The sequence below is a fragment of the Bombina bombina genome, chromosome 2 (assembly GCF_027579735.1).
Source record: "Bombina bombina isolate aBomBom1 chromosome 2, aBomBom1.pri, whole genome shotgun sequence".
NCBI classification, from domain to species: domain Eukaryota; kingdom Metazoa; phylum Chordata; class Amphibia; order Anura; family Bombinatoridae; genus Bombina; species Bombina bombina.
The window spans coordinates 1,143,090,756-1,143,107,861 of NC_069500.1; positions in this window are offsets into that span (position 1 = coordinate 1,143,090,756).

Below are 17,106 nucleotides of genomic sequence, written 5' to 3' on the forward strand. Positions count from 1 at the left end.
AGGAGTGTTAGATAAAAAACGGCATTGAAAAGTGCCTTTACATAGTGTTCTATGAGAACTGTGTGTTTCCTGTAATTATTTATGTATATGAATATATACATATATATTTATGTGTTAATATGTGTATTTAACACATACATATACGGTATATGTTTATATTCATACACATATATATTTAAAATTGCTGCCCATCACTGCCGAACTTACTCACCTTTGCTGTGTTAGTTCTCATGCTGTGTCTGATGACATAAGAACAAGACTCCCATTGGAGCCAATGGAAGCACGCTCTTGTGAGCGCAGTGTTTACGTGCAATGCGAATGCGAGGTCGTGTTTGCATTGCACCTCACTTGTTATACCAGCACCTATTTGCGTGCACTGGTATTACTCAGTTAAGTGCAAATATCGCTTTTGTGTAAGCAATATTTTGAACTCAACTTGTAGTCTGGCCCATTATTGGTTTTCTAGTTCTCAAAACTGTGAATCTGTGTCTGCAGAAATAACATGCCCCTTCTTTACAGCTAAAATTTTATAAAATAAACATACAGAGTTGAGAAATAGACTTTAAAGGGACATAATCATGAAAGAAAACTTTTGGGTTTTAGATAGTACATACAATTTTCAGATTTCAGATATCAAATTTGCTTTGTTCTCTTGGTATACTTTGTTAAAGGACAGCAATGCTCTACTGGGGCCTAGCTGAACACATTGTTTGAGACATTGACAAGCAGCTAGCTCACAGTAGTGCATTGCTTCTGAGCCTATGTATGCTTTTCAACAATGGATAACAAGAGAGCAAAGCAAATTAGATAAGAGAAGTAAATTGGAAAATTGGTAAAAATTGCATGTTCACAGAATCAACCCATACTAAGTTTCAAGAAACTCACTGAATAGAAGATTGTTTGGAGTGGAATAGATCTGTTTAAGGACCTAATTGTGAGGAGGGAGGGGTAAGCAGTAAAAATGAAACACAATTATATTGTTTTAGCTAAATAAAACTATTTAAATAAGTTATTATCCCAAAAAATATTTAAATTGATTTAAATTGGTCTTACTCCGAATCCATCCTGGTGTTACCCCTATCTTAAAGACATTAAAGGATTACAAAAGTTTTGAAAATTGTGATTATGGGAAGGATATCATTGTAAAGATTAAATAACAAACAGCAGATTGCACTTACTTTTATTTGAAATCGAAGTTTCTATAGTGTTCAAATATAAATGTATTGATTGTAATTGACGAGATAAGTCTCAGTCCCTACAATAGTTGCATCTATAGTGTTTTCTAATGTACAATTGCTATGCTGCAAATCAGTGTTCACGAGCGCCTGCGCAATACAACTGTACCTCAAAGCATGCGCATAACATCTATGGCTCTTCACAAATATGTCGGCCTCAAAATGAAATGCTTGCGCAGAAGTGTAAATGAAGTTGGTTTTCCCAAACATCGGATGTTTGTTTGTCACGTGTTACAAGAACCGTGACGCAATCCAACAGAAGAGGAAAGCTGTATAGCGACTGTGCACACTGATTGATCCTGCAGTCCTCCATATATTGTATGAATTTTAGACATGTGCGTTTTGTTTCGTTCTGAATCGAAATTCGGATGAATTCACCAAATTCGGAGATTTGAATCGATTTGAATTTCTGAATTATCCTAGCAATGAAACGAAACTTATCCGAATGCATTTGTAACAAATAAATCCGAATTAGTTCATATTTATTCGTTACATTCGAATGGCCATGGACTAATCACAATTCAGTATAAAAATTAAATTTAGGGAGATTTAGTGAGATTTAGTGAGATAGAATAGTGAAATAATTCCGTTTGTGTAACTTAGAACCATCTGAATCAACATAACACATACCAAAATTCTGAATTTACAAATCGAATCCGAAACGAATACATCTGAATTTATTTGAATCCGAAACAAATACATTCGAATGTATCCGAATTCGAATCGATCCGAAATGAAATAAAAAAAAATCTGAATCATTCCGAAACGAACCGAAACAAATTTTTCTGCTGTGCACCTGTCTAATGAATATAAACAAGTTGGACACGTGTTTCGGTCACACATCTCTTATATAAACATAGAGATGTGTGCAAACAGTGTTCAACTTCATTTATCCGAAGTAAGAGGCAAAGTATGCAGTGATTGTAATATAATTATATATTGTGTTTTCATCTACATTTCTATATAAATAAAAATCTAGAAAATTATTCAAATGTTTATTGCAATATTGTTTTTTAACTTTTAGAAATATATGTATATATGTACATCAATACATCGTATCCTAGAAATATTATCCTGGTCACACAAACAATCTGATGATTAGGTATTTTGCCACATATAATTATTGTTACATTAATTGTAATAGTATAATATATTGGGATACATGTATCACAATAATGTTGATACTAATTTTAAACATTTAATAATAAAAAAATCATCTTTGAAATATGACTATTGGTTTTAAATTTGGGCCTATATTACGAGTGGAGCACAAAATTGCACTTTCGCAAGCACAATATTTGCGCTCCACACAGTAATACCAGTGCATGTAAATATGGGCTGGTTTTACAAGCTTGGTGCAATGCAAACACGACTTTGCATTTGCATTGCCTGGAATGCCTGCGCTCACGAGAGTGCGCTTCCATAGGCTCCAATGGGAGCCTCGTTTTCATGCCGTGAGACACGGCAAAGCTCCTAGCATAGCGCAGGGGGCAATTAGCGCAGCATTGAGCAGCAAAAAAGAAATATATATGTACATTAATATATATGTAGAAAGGGGTTTCTAATAGCGCTTACAATTCCTCATGTGCATGTAGAGAAGTAAATACAAAAGAAATATACATATATCTCGGTGAGTGAAACCGTATTTAGGCAGTATTTTTAATATATATATATATATATATATATATTTATATATATATATATATATTTGTTTTTTTTTATATGTGTATATAAAAATATTAACACATAATTTTATATACACTAACCAGCCACTTTATTAGGTACACCTGTTCAATTGCTTGGTAACACAAATTGCTAATCAGCCAATCACATGGCAGCAACTCAATGCATTTAGGAATCTAGATGTGGTGAAGATGACTTGCTGAAGTTAAAACCGAGCTTCAGAATGGGGAAGAAAGGGGATTTAAGTGACTTTGAATGTGGCATGGCGTTGGTGCCAGACAGGCTGGTCTGAGTATTTCAAAAACTGCTGATCTACTGGGATTTTCATGCATAACCATCTCTAGGGTTTATGGAGAATGATCCGAAAAAGAGAAAATATCCAGTGAGTGGCAGTTATGTGGACGAAAATACCTTGTTGATGTCAGAGGTCAGAGGAGAATGGGCAGACTGGTTTGAGATGATAGAGAGGCAACAGTAACTCAAAAGTACCACGCACTCGTTACAACCAAGGTATGCAGAATACCATCTCTGAACTCACAACACGTCGAACCTTGAGGCAGATGGGCTTCTCAGGGTGCCAGGAATCAGACTGAGACGAGAAGTGCAAAAATAATCACACCTTTATTAATAGCAAAAATTTATAAAAAGTCCACAAGTCAAATAACAAGCCAGGAATCAAAACCAGAGCTGTAAGTCAGACACGCTGAGTCAGGAGCCAAAGCGAGTAGTCAGACGAGCCGTAATCAGGAACAAGGAGAACAGCAGAGTCAGGAACTAGCCAGGGATCAGGAACCAGGAGGGACATCAGACAGCCAGGTAATAAACAGGAGCTCTCACAAACAGGTCTGAGAAAACGCAAGGGCAAAGCATACTGAACAAAGGCCCTTTAAATAATAAGTGATGACATCACAATTCTGAGACTGCATCCTGTCTCACATGGATGATGTAAACCAGTCTGGCCATAAAAGGAAGTGCAAGAAGCGAGCAGCTCCCAGAATGCAGCAAAGTCAGCAAGAGAGGTGAGTAAAATGGCTGCCAGCAGCACATGGCAAACAAGGCAGGAAAAAACCCTGACAGTACCCTACCCTCAACGACCCCTCCCCCGCGGGAGGATAAAAGGCTTATTGGGGAAACGGGCATGGAAGGCACGGAGGAGGGCGGGAGCATGAACATCAGAGGAGGGAACCCATGAACGCTCCTCTGGTCCGTAGCCCCTCCAATGAACCAAATACTGTACGCGGCCCCTGGACATACGAGAGTCAATAATGCTGCTGACCTCATACTCCTCATGGTTGTCAACAAACATAGGACGGGGACAAGGCAACACAGTGGTAAACCGATTACAAACCAATGGTTTCAAGAGGGAGACATGAAAAACATTGGAGATGCGCATTGCAGGAGGAAGGTCAAGAGCGTAGGCCACAGGATTGACCCGTCGGAATATTCGAAAAGGACCAACAAAACGGGGAGCCAGTTTATTGGAAGGCACACGAAGATTCAAGTTGCAGGAGGACAGCCAAACTCTCTCACCAACCTGGTAGGAAGGTGCAGGCAGACGCCTACGATCAGCCTGGAACTTTTGGCGCTGCATAGAATGATGAATGCAATCCTGAATCTGCACCCACGTGGAACGGAGTTGCCGGAGATGCTCCTCCAAAGCCGGAATACCCTGAGACATGAATGAATCGGGCAACAAGGATGGTTGAAACCCATAATTCGCCATGAACGGGGATAACTTGGAGGAAGCATTAATAGCACTATTACGAGCAAACTCTGCCCAAGGTAACAGTTCAGACCAATTATTGTGGTGATCTGAGACATAGCAACGGAGGAACTGTTCCAGAGCTTGATTAGACCATTCCGCAACCCCATTGGATTGAGGGTGATATGCCGAGGAGAAAGAGAGCTGGATCCCCATTTGAGCACAAAAGGAATGCCAAAATCTCGAGACAAACTGGCTACCCCGGTCCGACACTATCTCCTTGGGTAACCCATGTAAACGGAAGACCTCGTGGGCAAAAATTGAAGCAAGCTCCTGAGCGGTAGGCAACTTCTTCAAGGGAATCCAATGTGACATTTTAGTAAAACGGTCAACCACCATAAGGATAACAGTATTGCCATTGGAAACAGGGAGCTCGACAATGAAGTCCATGGAAAGATGTGTCCAAGGACGCTCACCATTAGCAATACATTGAAGAAGACCCACAGGAAGACGTCGAGGAGTCTTATTCTATGCACAAACTGAGCAGGAGGCAACATATGCAGCAACATCAGAACGAAGACCTGGCCACCAAAATTGTTGAGTGACAGACCAAATCATTTGGTTCTTGCCTGGGTGACCTGCGGCTTTAGGATAGTGGTAAGTGTGCAAAAGTTTAGTTCGAATATTCTCAGGAACAAAACACTTACCACTAGGTTTCTCAGAAGGTGCATTGGTTTGTGCAGCCAGGATCTCCTCCCCCAAGGGAGAAGTCAAATTAGTACGTATGGTAGCCAAAATATAGTCAGGAGGTATAACTGGAGTAGGTACAGATTCCTCCTTGGACGGAGGTGAAAATTGTAGAGAGAGGGCATCAGCCCTAACATTCTTACTACCAGGCAATTAAACCGAGACAAAAATAGCGCCCATCTAGCCTGTCGGAGTGACAAACGTTTTGCTTCAGATAGATAAGTGAAATTCTTGTGGTCAGTAAGAATGAGCACTGGCACGCTAGTACCCTCGAGAAGATGCCTCCATTCCTTGAGTGCCAAAATTATGGCCAGTAATTCCCTGTCGCCAATTTCATAATTGCACTCCACTGGAGACAATTTCTTAGAGAAGAAACCACATGGATGCAAGGAACCGTCAGGTGTACGATGTTGAGACAAGAGGGCACCTACTCCAGTCTCAGATGCATCGACCTCAAGAATGAAAGGCAGGACAGGGTTAGGATGAGCCAGAACTGGAGCGGCAGCAAAGGCAGTCTTAAGACTATCAAAGGCCTTAATGGCAGTAGGTGACCAATGGAGTGGATCATTCTCTTTACGGGTCATGTCTGTGATAGGTTTGACCAAGGAAGAAAAGTTTTTAATAAACTTTCTATAGTAATTGGCGAACCCCAAAAAACATTGAATAGACCGAAGACCAACTGGGCGAGACCACTGCAGAACTGCAGATAACTTGTCAGGATCCATGGAGAACCCTGCAACGGAGATAACATAACCTAGGAAGGTTACTTGAGTCTGATGGAACTCACATTTCTCAAGTTTACAAAACAGGCCGTTCTCACGTAGTCTTTGAAGAACCCGTGTAACATCAGAACGATGAGCCTCAAGTGTGGGTGAGTGTATGAGGATGTCGTCTAAGTACACCACAACACACTGTTGCAACATATCTCGTAGGACATCATTAATAAATTCCTGGAAAACAGCAGGAGCATTACATAGGCCAAAAGGCATTACAAGATACTCATAATGCCCACTCCTGGTGTTAAATGCTGTTTTCCATTCGTGGCCCTCCTTAATCCTAATGAGATTGTACGCTCCTCTCAAATCAAGTTTAGTAAAGACCGTAGCTCCCTTGAGGCGGTCAAAGAGTTCCGTAATGAGCGGAATAGGGTAAGCATTCTTAATGGTAAGACGATTAAGACCCCTATAATCGATGCATGGTCTTAACTCGCCACCCTTTTTCTTCACAAAGAAGAAGCCAGCCCCTGCAGGAGAGCAGGATTTGCAAATGATCCCCCGCGACAGAGCATCAGAAACATACTCCTGCATAGCACAATTCTCCACAACAGACAGAGGGTAAACCCGGCCCCGAGGAGAAATGGCTCCGGATTGCAGGTCTATGGCACAATCGTAAGACCAGTGAGGAGGCAACGTACCAGCACGCACCTTGTCAAAAACGTCTAGGAACTCTCGGTACTCCTCTGGCAATTGAGATACCGAAGAAGTGCACAAGACTTTAACTGGTTTCTGAAGACAAGTGGAAATACATTGCGGAGACCACGACAAAATTTCGGACCTGCGCCAGTCGAGACTGGGATTGTGCTTTTGGAGCCAGGGATAACCCAGAACAACCAGAAAATGTGGAGAGTTTATCACCTGGAACTGGAGGGTTTCAAAATGGAGAACTCCAACAGCCATGGATAACGGAGCAGTTTCGTGAGTAAAGAGTGCGGGCTGAAGGGGCCTGCCATCAATGGCCTCAATAGCAAGCGGAATGGACCGAGGCAAAACAGGAATGGAGTGCTTTGATACAAAAGCACTGTCAATGAAATAGCCCGCAGCACTGGAGTCAACAAGAGCCTGAGTGACTATGGAGGAGACCACCCAGGAAAGGACAACCGTGACCAAAGGTTTCTCCTTTAGCGATTCTGGGGACAAGGATAAACCACCTAAGGTCTGCCCCCGACAGGACCTTAGGTGTGAGCGTTTCCCTGCCGTGTAGGACAAGACTTTAAAAGGTGGCCCTGTAACCCACAATAGAGGTAGAGCCCCTCCTTTCTCCTAAAGGCCCTCTCCGCCGCGGAGAGACGTGTGAATCCCAACTGCATTGGCTCAGCAGTACCTGGTGACTCGGGACCAGGAGGCATGGAAGGAGAGGGAGGCATGGGTGGGAACGAACATGTAGGAGACAACGGTACAGGAGGCTTCCGCAAGCGCTCCTTGAAAGAAGGCCTCTCACTTAGTCTGATGTCAATTAGGATAAAAAAGACACCAATGCCTCGAGATCTTCTGGTAAATCTCTGGCAGCAACTTCGTCTTTAATCGCATCAGAGAGCCCATGAAAGAAGGCGGCAACAAGGGCTTCATTGTTCCAGCCTACCTCTGCGGCAAGCGTACGGAACACAATGGCATACTGAGCAACAGATCTTGTACCCTGCTGAATGGACATGAGTCGTTTAGCAGCAGAGGAGGAGCGACCGGAACATCTAATACCCTTCAAAAGGAGGCCACAAATTCAGGGTAATTTGAAATCACAGGTTTATTAGTCTCCCACAAGGGATTAGCCCAGGCAAGAGCTGTGTCAGAGAGTAACGAGATGAGAAATCCCACCTTAGCTTTGTCAGAGGGAAACGCCTGAGGTAACATCTCAAAGTTAATGCCCACCTGGTTCAAAAACTCTGCACTGATTAGGATCGCCTCCATATTGCCGAGTTAGAGGTGCAGAACCGGACAAGCTCCTGGTAGGACTAGGTGCATCAGTGGAAACAGGAGCAGCCATAACTTGCAGGACACTTTGGTCCAAATGTGCATTGCGAGTCAGCAGGGTTTGTAGGGCTAGTGCAAATTGATCCAAGCGGTGATCCTGTTCATCCATCCTGGAAATTATGGCAGGTAAAGGTGGATTATTAGCACCATCAGGATTCATGGCCCTTGCGTAATGTCAGGGTGCCAGGAATCAGACTGAGACGAGAAGTGCAAAAATAATCACACCTTTATTAATAGCAAAAAATAATAAAAAGACCACAAGTCAAATAACAAGCCAGGAATCAAAACCAGAGCTGGAAGTCAGACAAGCCGAGTCAAGAGCCAAAGCGAGTAGTCAGACGAGCCGGAATCAGGAACAAGGAGAACAGCAGAGTCAGGAATTAGCCAGGGATCAGGAACCAGGAGGGACGTCAGACAGCCAGGTAATACACAGGAGCTCTCACAAACAGGTCTGAGACAACGCAAGGGCAAAGCATACTGAACAAAGGACCTTTAAATAATAAGTGATGACATCACAATTCTGAGACTGCATCCTGTCTCACATGGATGATGTAAACCAGTCTGGCCATAAAAGGAAGTGCAAGAAGTGAGCAGCATCTCCCAGAATGCACCAAAATCAGCAAGAGAGGTGAGTAAAATGGCTGCCAGCAGCACATGGCAAACAAGGCAGGAAAAAACCCTGACAGGGCTACAGCAACAGAAGATCACACCAGGGGACACTCCTGTCAGCTAAGAACAGGAAACTGAGGCAACAATTAGCACAGGCTCACCAAAATTGGACAATAGAAGATTGGAAAAATGTTACCTGGTCTGATGAGTCTCGATTTCAGCTGCGACATTCAAATGGTAGGGTCAGAGTTTGGCGTAAACAACATGAAAGCTTGGATCCATCCTGCCTTGTATCAACGGTTCAGGCTGATGGTGTAATAGTGTGGGGGATATTTTCTTGACACCCTTTGGGCCCCTAAGTACCAATTGAGCATAGTTTAAACGCCACAGCCTACCTGAGTTGTTGCTGACCATGTCCATTCCTTTATCACTACGGTGTACCTATCTTCTGATGGCTACTTCCAGCAGGATAATGCACCATGTCACAAAGCTCAAATCATCTCAAACTGGTTTCTTGAACATGACAATGAGTTCACTGTACTCCAATGGCCTCCACAGTCACCAGATCTCAATCCATTTTTGGGATGTTGTGGAATGGGAGATTCCCATCATGGATGTGCAGCCGACTAATCTGCAGCAACTGCGTGATGCTATCATGTCAATATGGACCAAAATGTCTTAGGAATGTTTCTAACACTTTGTTGAATCTAATATACACTCCGGTGAGTGTATCTTTACCTTAAAAACACAGTCACCCCACATCTCCTCACTTTATCCCCTTATAACTGCTTTGTGCAGTTTTTGGGGTTTTTTTTAAATGCTGATATTTTTTATTTATATTAAGGAACTGTATTTTGGGGGCAATTGGAGCAAATTTTTTTCAGTAACCAAAGGTCTGATCTCTGGTTAATTTCACTAAGTGCAAAGTGAAACTGCAAACTCGCGGTAGCATTAACCAGCCACTTGAAATGGCTGGTTATTTAACGTGCGCCCCTAAACAGGCAAATTTGCCCCTTTACAGGTGCACATTAAAATAGCACTCCACTTATAATCTAGCCCTTAGTAAGCAATAGTTAGCGCTGCGGAATCTGTTGGCGCTCTACAAATAACCGATAATAATAGTAATGTTTATAAACATATAGATATATTTCCTTCATTTTTTTATATGATTATGAAATGCAACATTTCCAATTTAAATATATATATATACACACCTATTTATTTGTCTATGTATTTTAAATACATCTATAAAAATATAATGCTACTTTCTTTTATATATCTACAGTTATCAGATTCAATTCATAACCTTCTGATTACATTATACTTCTCACCAATGTCTATATTACAATATGTTATACTTCCATTAAGATTGCAGTTCCTTTAGCATATTTCCATACCACCAAAGCTTTCTCTGTATTGCTATCACCATGCTCATTGTTTTATCTTATCCCAGCCTCTTCTATATTACTCCAATTCTCCCTCTCTATATATTTTATTTCTGCTCACTGTCTCTCTCTTCAAGAGTGCTCATTCTCTGTGTTCACCATACTCCATGTGCCCCTACCCTCTCTATAGTGATTCCCCTCCCATATGCCTCTGTCTATATTAATAACAAACCATATTTTCCTTTGCATCCCCAATTTAAAGGGACAGTATATACCAATTTTCATTTAACTGCATGTAATAGACACTACTATAAAGAATAATATGTACAGATACTGATCTAAAAATCCAGTATAAAACTGTTTAAAAACTTACTTAGAAGCTCCCAGTTTAGCCCTGTTGAAAAGGTTAGCTGGAACACCCACTGCAAGTGGTTCTATAGCAAAAAAACAGACCCCCTCCCCCTTACTCTGCATATGAAAAGATGCTTTACACAAACAGGAGCAAGCTGGAGTAGGTATACATAAGTATTCTTCTAAAACTTTTGGGCTTGGTTAGGAATCTGAAAATCAGCGCAATATTATTTAAAAATAAGCAAAACTAACTTAAAAAAGCTGTATAGGCTATATAAATGTATCATCTACAAAATATTTATGCAAAGAAAAATCTAATGTATAATGTTCCTTTAATTTCTGTATTTCATGCATTTCATGCATGTTCATTCTATCTCTAACCCACACTAGATCGCAATATTCCATTACTTATTCTTATTATTTATAACCCATGCCTCTTGATCAATCTATCAAATGCTAACTTTCGTTACACTGTGTGCAACATCACCATCTATCAAATCACAAGTGTTTTCCTTAATTTCACATTATTTCTATATCCCTCTTTGCCCTTATTTCTACCTTAATCTAACTTCAAACATGCAAGATCTCTTTTTATATAATCCTGTTATATACTTCACTCTCACTTCAATTATCATTTTCCTCAGCGCTTACTATGTTGTAATGTCGCCCTGTTTAAATCTGATACCCATCTTCATATCTTTCTCTCAAACTCAATGTTCCCTCTTTTCTACTCACTCACATTCAGCTAGATTACGAGTTTTGCGTTACGAGCTTGCAAGCTATTGCACCGCTCATTTTTTTCTATCGCCGCTATTACAAGTCTGTAAAAAGCGTGCGTTAACTGGAAAAATGGCAGCCTTAAGCTCCACTGCGTAGCATACCGCACTCCAATACCAGCGCTGCGGTAAGATGGTTTTACGTGCCCGTGCACGATTTCCCCATAGGCATCAATGGGGAGAGCCAGCTAAAAAAAAAACTAACACCTGCAATAAAGCAGCGTAAAGCTCCATAATGCAGCCCCATTGATTTCTATGGGGAAATAAAAAGTTATGTTTACACCTAACACCCTAACATAAAAAACACATATGAACACCCCTAATCTGATGAACCCGACATTGCCGCCACCTACATTACACGTATTAACCCCTAATCTGCCGCACCTGACATCGCCGACACTATAATAAATATATTAACCACTAAACCGCCGCCCTAAGTCTAACACCCCCTAACTTTATTATAATTACAATAAATCTAAATAAATATTACAATTATCACCTAAATATTTCCTATTTAAACTAAATACTTACTTATAAAATAAACCCTAAGCTAGCTACAATATAACTAATAGTTACATTGTATCTAGCTTAGGTTTTATGTTTATTTTACAGGCAAGTTTGTATTTATTTTAACTAGGTAGAATAGTTAGTAAATAGTTATTAACTATTTACTAAATACGTAGTTAAAATAAATACAAATTTACCTGTAAAATAAAACCTAACCTGTTCTACACTAACACCTAACACCTAAATACAATTAAATCAATTACATAAATTAAAAACAATTATCTAAGTTACAAAAAATAAAAAACACTAAATTACAGAAAATAACAAATGAAATTATCAAATATTTAACAAATTACACCTAATCTAATAGCGATATCAAAATAAAAAAAAGCCCCCCCCCCAAAAAAAAAAAAACCTTGCCTACAATAAACTACCAATAGCCCTTAAAAGGGCCTTTTGCAGGGCATTGCCCCAAAGAAATCAGCTCTTTTACCTGTAAAAAAAAAATACAAACACCCCCCCCAACAGTAAAATCCACCACCCACACAACCAACCCCCTAAAATAAAACCTTAACTAAAAAAACTAAGATCCCCATTGCCCTGAAAAGGGCATTTGGATGGACATTGCCCTTTCAGTATCCTCTTCTTCCAACGATCTAACGTTGAATGAAGGTTCCTTTAAATGACGTCATCCAAGATGGCGTCCCTTGAATTCCGATTGGCTGATAGAATTCTATCAGCCATTAGGAATTTAAGGTGAAAAAATCCAGCTTCAATCCTATTGGCTGATTGATCAGCCGATAGGATTGAGCTCGCATTCTATTGGCTGATTGGAACAGCCAATAGAATGCGAGCTCAATCCTATTGGCTGATCCAATCAGCCAATAGGATTTTTCACCTTAAATTCTATCAGCCAATTGGAATTTAAGAGACGCCATCTTGGATGACGTCATTTAAAGGAACCTTCATTCAACATTAGATCGTCGGAAGAAGAGGATGCTCAGCACCGGATGTCTTCAAGATGGAGCAGCTCCGCGTCGGAAGGATGAAGATAGAAGATGCCATCTGGAAGACCACTTCTGCCCACTTGGGTGAAGACTTCTCCCAGCTTCATTGAGGATGGATGTCGGCTCTTCAGAAACTGTAAGTGGATCTTCGGGGGTTAGTGTTTTTTTAAGGGTGTATTGGGTGGGTTTTATTTTTAGATTAGGGTTTTGGGCTGCAAAAGAGCTAAATGTTCTTTTAAGGGCAATGCCCATCCAAATGCCATTTTCAGGGCAATGGGGACCTTAGGTTTTTTAGTTAGGGTTTTATTTGGGGGGGTTGGTTGTGTGGGTGGTGGGTTTTACTGTTGGGGGTGTTTGTATTTTTTTTACAGGTAAAAGAGCTGATTTCTTTGGGGCAATGCCCCGCAAAAGGCCCTTTTAAGGGATATTGGTAGTTTATTGTAGGCTAGTGTTTTTTTATTTTGGGGGGGCTTTTTTATTTTGATAGGGCTATTAGATTAGGTGTAATTAGTTTAAATATTTGATAATTTCGTTTGTTATTTTCTGTAATTTAGTGGGGTTTTTTTTGTAATTTAGATAATTGTTTTTAATTTATGTAATTGATTTAATTGTATTGTAATGTTAGGTGTTAATGTAGAACAGGTTAGATTTTATTTTACAGGTAAATTTGTATTTATTTTAACTAGGTAGTTAGTAAATAGTTAATAACTATTTACTAACTATTCTACCAAGTTAAAATAAATACAAACTTGCCTGTAAAATAAAATAAAACCTAAGCTATATACAATGTAACTATTAGTTATATTGTAGCTAGCTTAGGGTTTATTTTATAGGTAAGTATTTAGTTTTAAATAGGAATTATTTAGGTAATAATTGTAATATTTATTTAGATTTATTTTAATTATATTAAAATTAGGGGGTGTTAGGGTTAGGGGTTAATAACTTTAGTAAAGTGGCGGCGGTGACGTTGGGGGTGGCAGATTAGGGGTTAATAAATTTATCTAGGTGGCGGCGACATTGGGGGCATCAGATTAGGGGTTAATAATATTTAAGTTGTGTTTGGAATGCGGTAGTGCGGAGGTTTAGGGGTTAATATGTTTATTCTAGTGGCAGCGATGTCCGGATCGGCAGATTAGGGGTTAATAATTTTATTTTAATCATTGAGAAGGGAACGGGAAAGAAAAGGGAAAAGGAGAATGGCACTACAGGTGGCCCTCGGTTTACGACGGTTCAATTTGCGCCGTTTCAGAATAACGCCCTTTTTTTTGCTATTGAAAAGCATTGACTGCTATTGAAAGCATTAGCACATGCATACAATTAAATAGCCAGTAGGTGGAGCTGTCCGCTTGTGTTGCAGCAAACACATGCAAAGAAAAGCAAGCCAGACATGATCAATGGATCAGCTTTCAAAGGAACAAGATCTAGCAGCCACTTCCCTTAGATGCAGACTCAATGCAGAGAACTGTGCAGAAAAAGGCAAGTAAAAAACGTTTTTGTTCATTAAGCTTAGTTTGATGATGATACAGTCTGTTGTGTGATTAAACACAGGCAGGCTAATTATTGTATAACCAGACCTGAGCAATGGAGCCGTTTTTTAAAGGAACAAGATCTAGCAGCCACTTCCCTTAGCTGCAGAAAAATGTAATAAAAAAAAAAGTTTTGGTTCATTAAACTTATTTTGATAATGATACAGTCTGTTGTGTGATTATTTTGTTTTTGTTCATTAAACTTAGATTGATGATGATACAGTCTGTGTTTGTGTGATAATTTTATTAGGTGCAGCTTAGCAAATGTTTTTGTTTATTAAACTTAGTTTGATGATGATACAAACTACAGTATATTTTTAGGTTTATAATGCTGTTTACCATTTAAAGTCTTCATTTCAAAGCTTTAAAAATAATGTATGAGGTGTTACTTATGTCAATTTTGAGAGTGCCTGGAACCTAACTCCCTCACTTCCCATTGACTTACATTTTAAACTGGGTTTCAATTTACAACGGTTTCGATTTACAACCATTCCTTCTGGAACCTAACCCCGGCGTAAACTGAGGGCTACCTGTACTTAGATAGAGATATCCTATTATTGGTTAGTATGATATTATCATATATCACTATTAAAGGGACAGTCAACCATAGAATTGTTATTGTTTTAAAAGATAGATAATCCCTTTATTACTCATTCCCCAGTTTTGCATAACCAACACAGTTATATTAATATACTTTTTACCTTTGTGATTACCTTGTATCTAGGAACCTTCTTCCAGCCCCCTGATCACATGACTGTGACTGTTTATTATCTATTGTCTTAAATTTAGCATTGTATTGTGCTAGATCTTAAATAACTTTCTGTGCCTGAACACAGTGTTATCTATATAGCCCACGTGTACTTTCTGTCTCTGTGTGTTGAAAAGAGATTTAAAAAGCATGTGATAAGAGGCAGCCCTCAAAGGCTTAGAAATTAGCATATGAGCCTACCTATGTTTAGTTTAAACTAAGAATACCAAGAGAAAAAAGCAAATTTGATGATAAAAGTAAATTGGAAAGTTGATTAAAATTAAAAGTCCTATCTGAATAATGAAAGTTTAATTTATACTTGACTGTCCCTTTAAGGGGCAGCTGCTGTACACATGAAGAAACGATGCAAAAAGAAGGTATAAACCTACAGAAAACTGTGTAACTTAAAAGCACTCATTATCTCTATACTAGCCAGAGGTAGAGACCTAGTATGAAGTTTGTGTATAATGATAAAGCACAGTTTATGTGCGAAACATGTTAGAGAGTTTTTGTTGGAGGATTTGGGATCCTCATTTTTAAGTAAAGTGGTTAACTCTATCCTTAGTAATTTAATTTAATTTAACTCAATTTCCCATACAGTGTTGGGTAGAAATCTATATCTCTTTGCTGGAATTACACTAGGGACTATCAGCCTTGAAACAACATTGTATTTATTAAGAAGTACGGTCAATGTATGCTTGGCCACAATACTATTATGTGTTTAGCGATAACCATACTATCTATACAAGTGCCGATATAAGACAATGTAATCTAGAAAGAGACTATCCAATATAGCATTTTTGTGTATTACTACAGCAAATTACCAAGTTGCTAATTACATATAGGCAAGTAATGAATACACTTGCCGGTTCGTCCATACAGAACTAATATCAATACAACACGAAGATTCCAGTGTTGTTACTATAAAAACAAATTATTGCTATATTGTGACCAAACATGTTGATGAACCTTATAGTATAACCTACACAGCGAGTAATAACTTGCGAGTTGATCTAATAACACTATTATTAATGCCACACGTAGATGTTCAGCGTTGTTATCATAAGATCCAGGTAATATTATACAATTGAATGTGGTGAACCGAGCGCTAGTATATAAGCCTTAAGCTCACTTCCAAGAGTCCCCTAGCAGACTTGCGCCTAGATTTAGAGTTTGGCGTTAGCCGTCAAAACCAGCGTTAGAGGCTCCTAACGTTGGTGTTGGGCTACCGCTGGTATTTAGAGTTTTGTAGGTAAGGGTCTAACGCTCACTTTGCAGCCACGACTTTTCCATACCGCAGATCCCCCTACGCCAATTGTGTATCCTATCTTTACAATGGGATCTTTCTAACGCTGGTATTTAGAGTCATGGCTGAAGTGAGCGTTAGAACTCTAACGACAAAACTCCAGCCGCAGAAAAAAGTCAGGAGTTAAGAGCTTTTTGGGCTAACGCCGGTTCATAAAGCTCTTAACTACTGTGCTCTAAAGTACACTAACACCCATAAACTATCTATGTACCCCTAGACCGAGGCCCCCCCACATCGCTGCCACTCTATTATAATTTTTTAACCCCTAATCTGCCGACCGCACACCGCCGCAACCTACGTTATCCCTATGAACCCCTAATCTGCTGCCCCTAACACCGCCGACCCCTATATTATATTTATTAACCCCTAATCTGCCGCCCCCAACGTCGCCTCCACCTACCTACAATTATTAACCCCTAATCTGCCGACCGGACCTCACCGCTACTATAATAAATGTATTAACCCCTAATCCGCCTGACTTCCGCCTCAATAACCCTATAATAAATATTATTAACCCCTAATCTGCCCTCCCTAACATCGCCGACACCTAACTTCAAGTATTAACCCCTAATCTGCCGACCGGACCTCACCGCTACTCTAATATATTTATTAACCCCTAAAGCTAAGTCTAACCTTAACACTAACACCCCCCTAAGTTAAATATAATTTAAATCTAACAAAATAAATTAACTCTTATTAAATAAATTAATCCTATTTAAAGCTAAATACTTACCTGTAAAATAAATCCTAATATAGCTACAATATAAATTATAATTATAT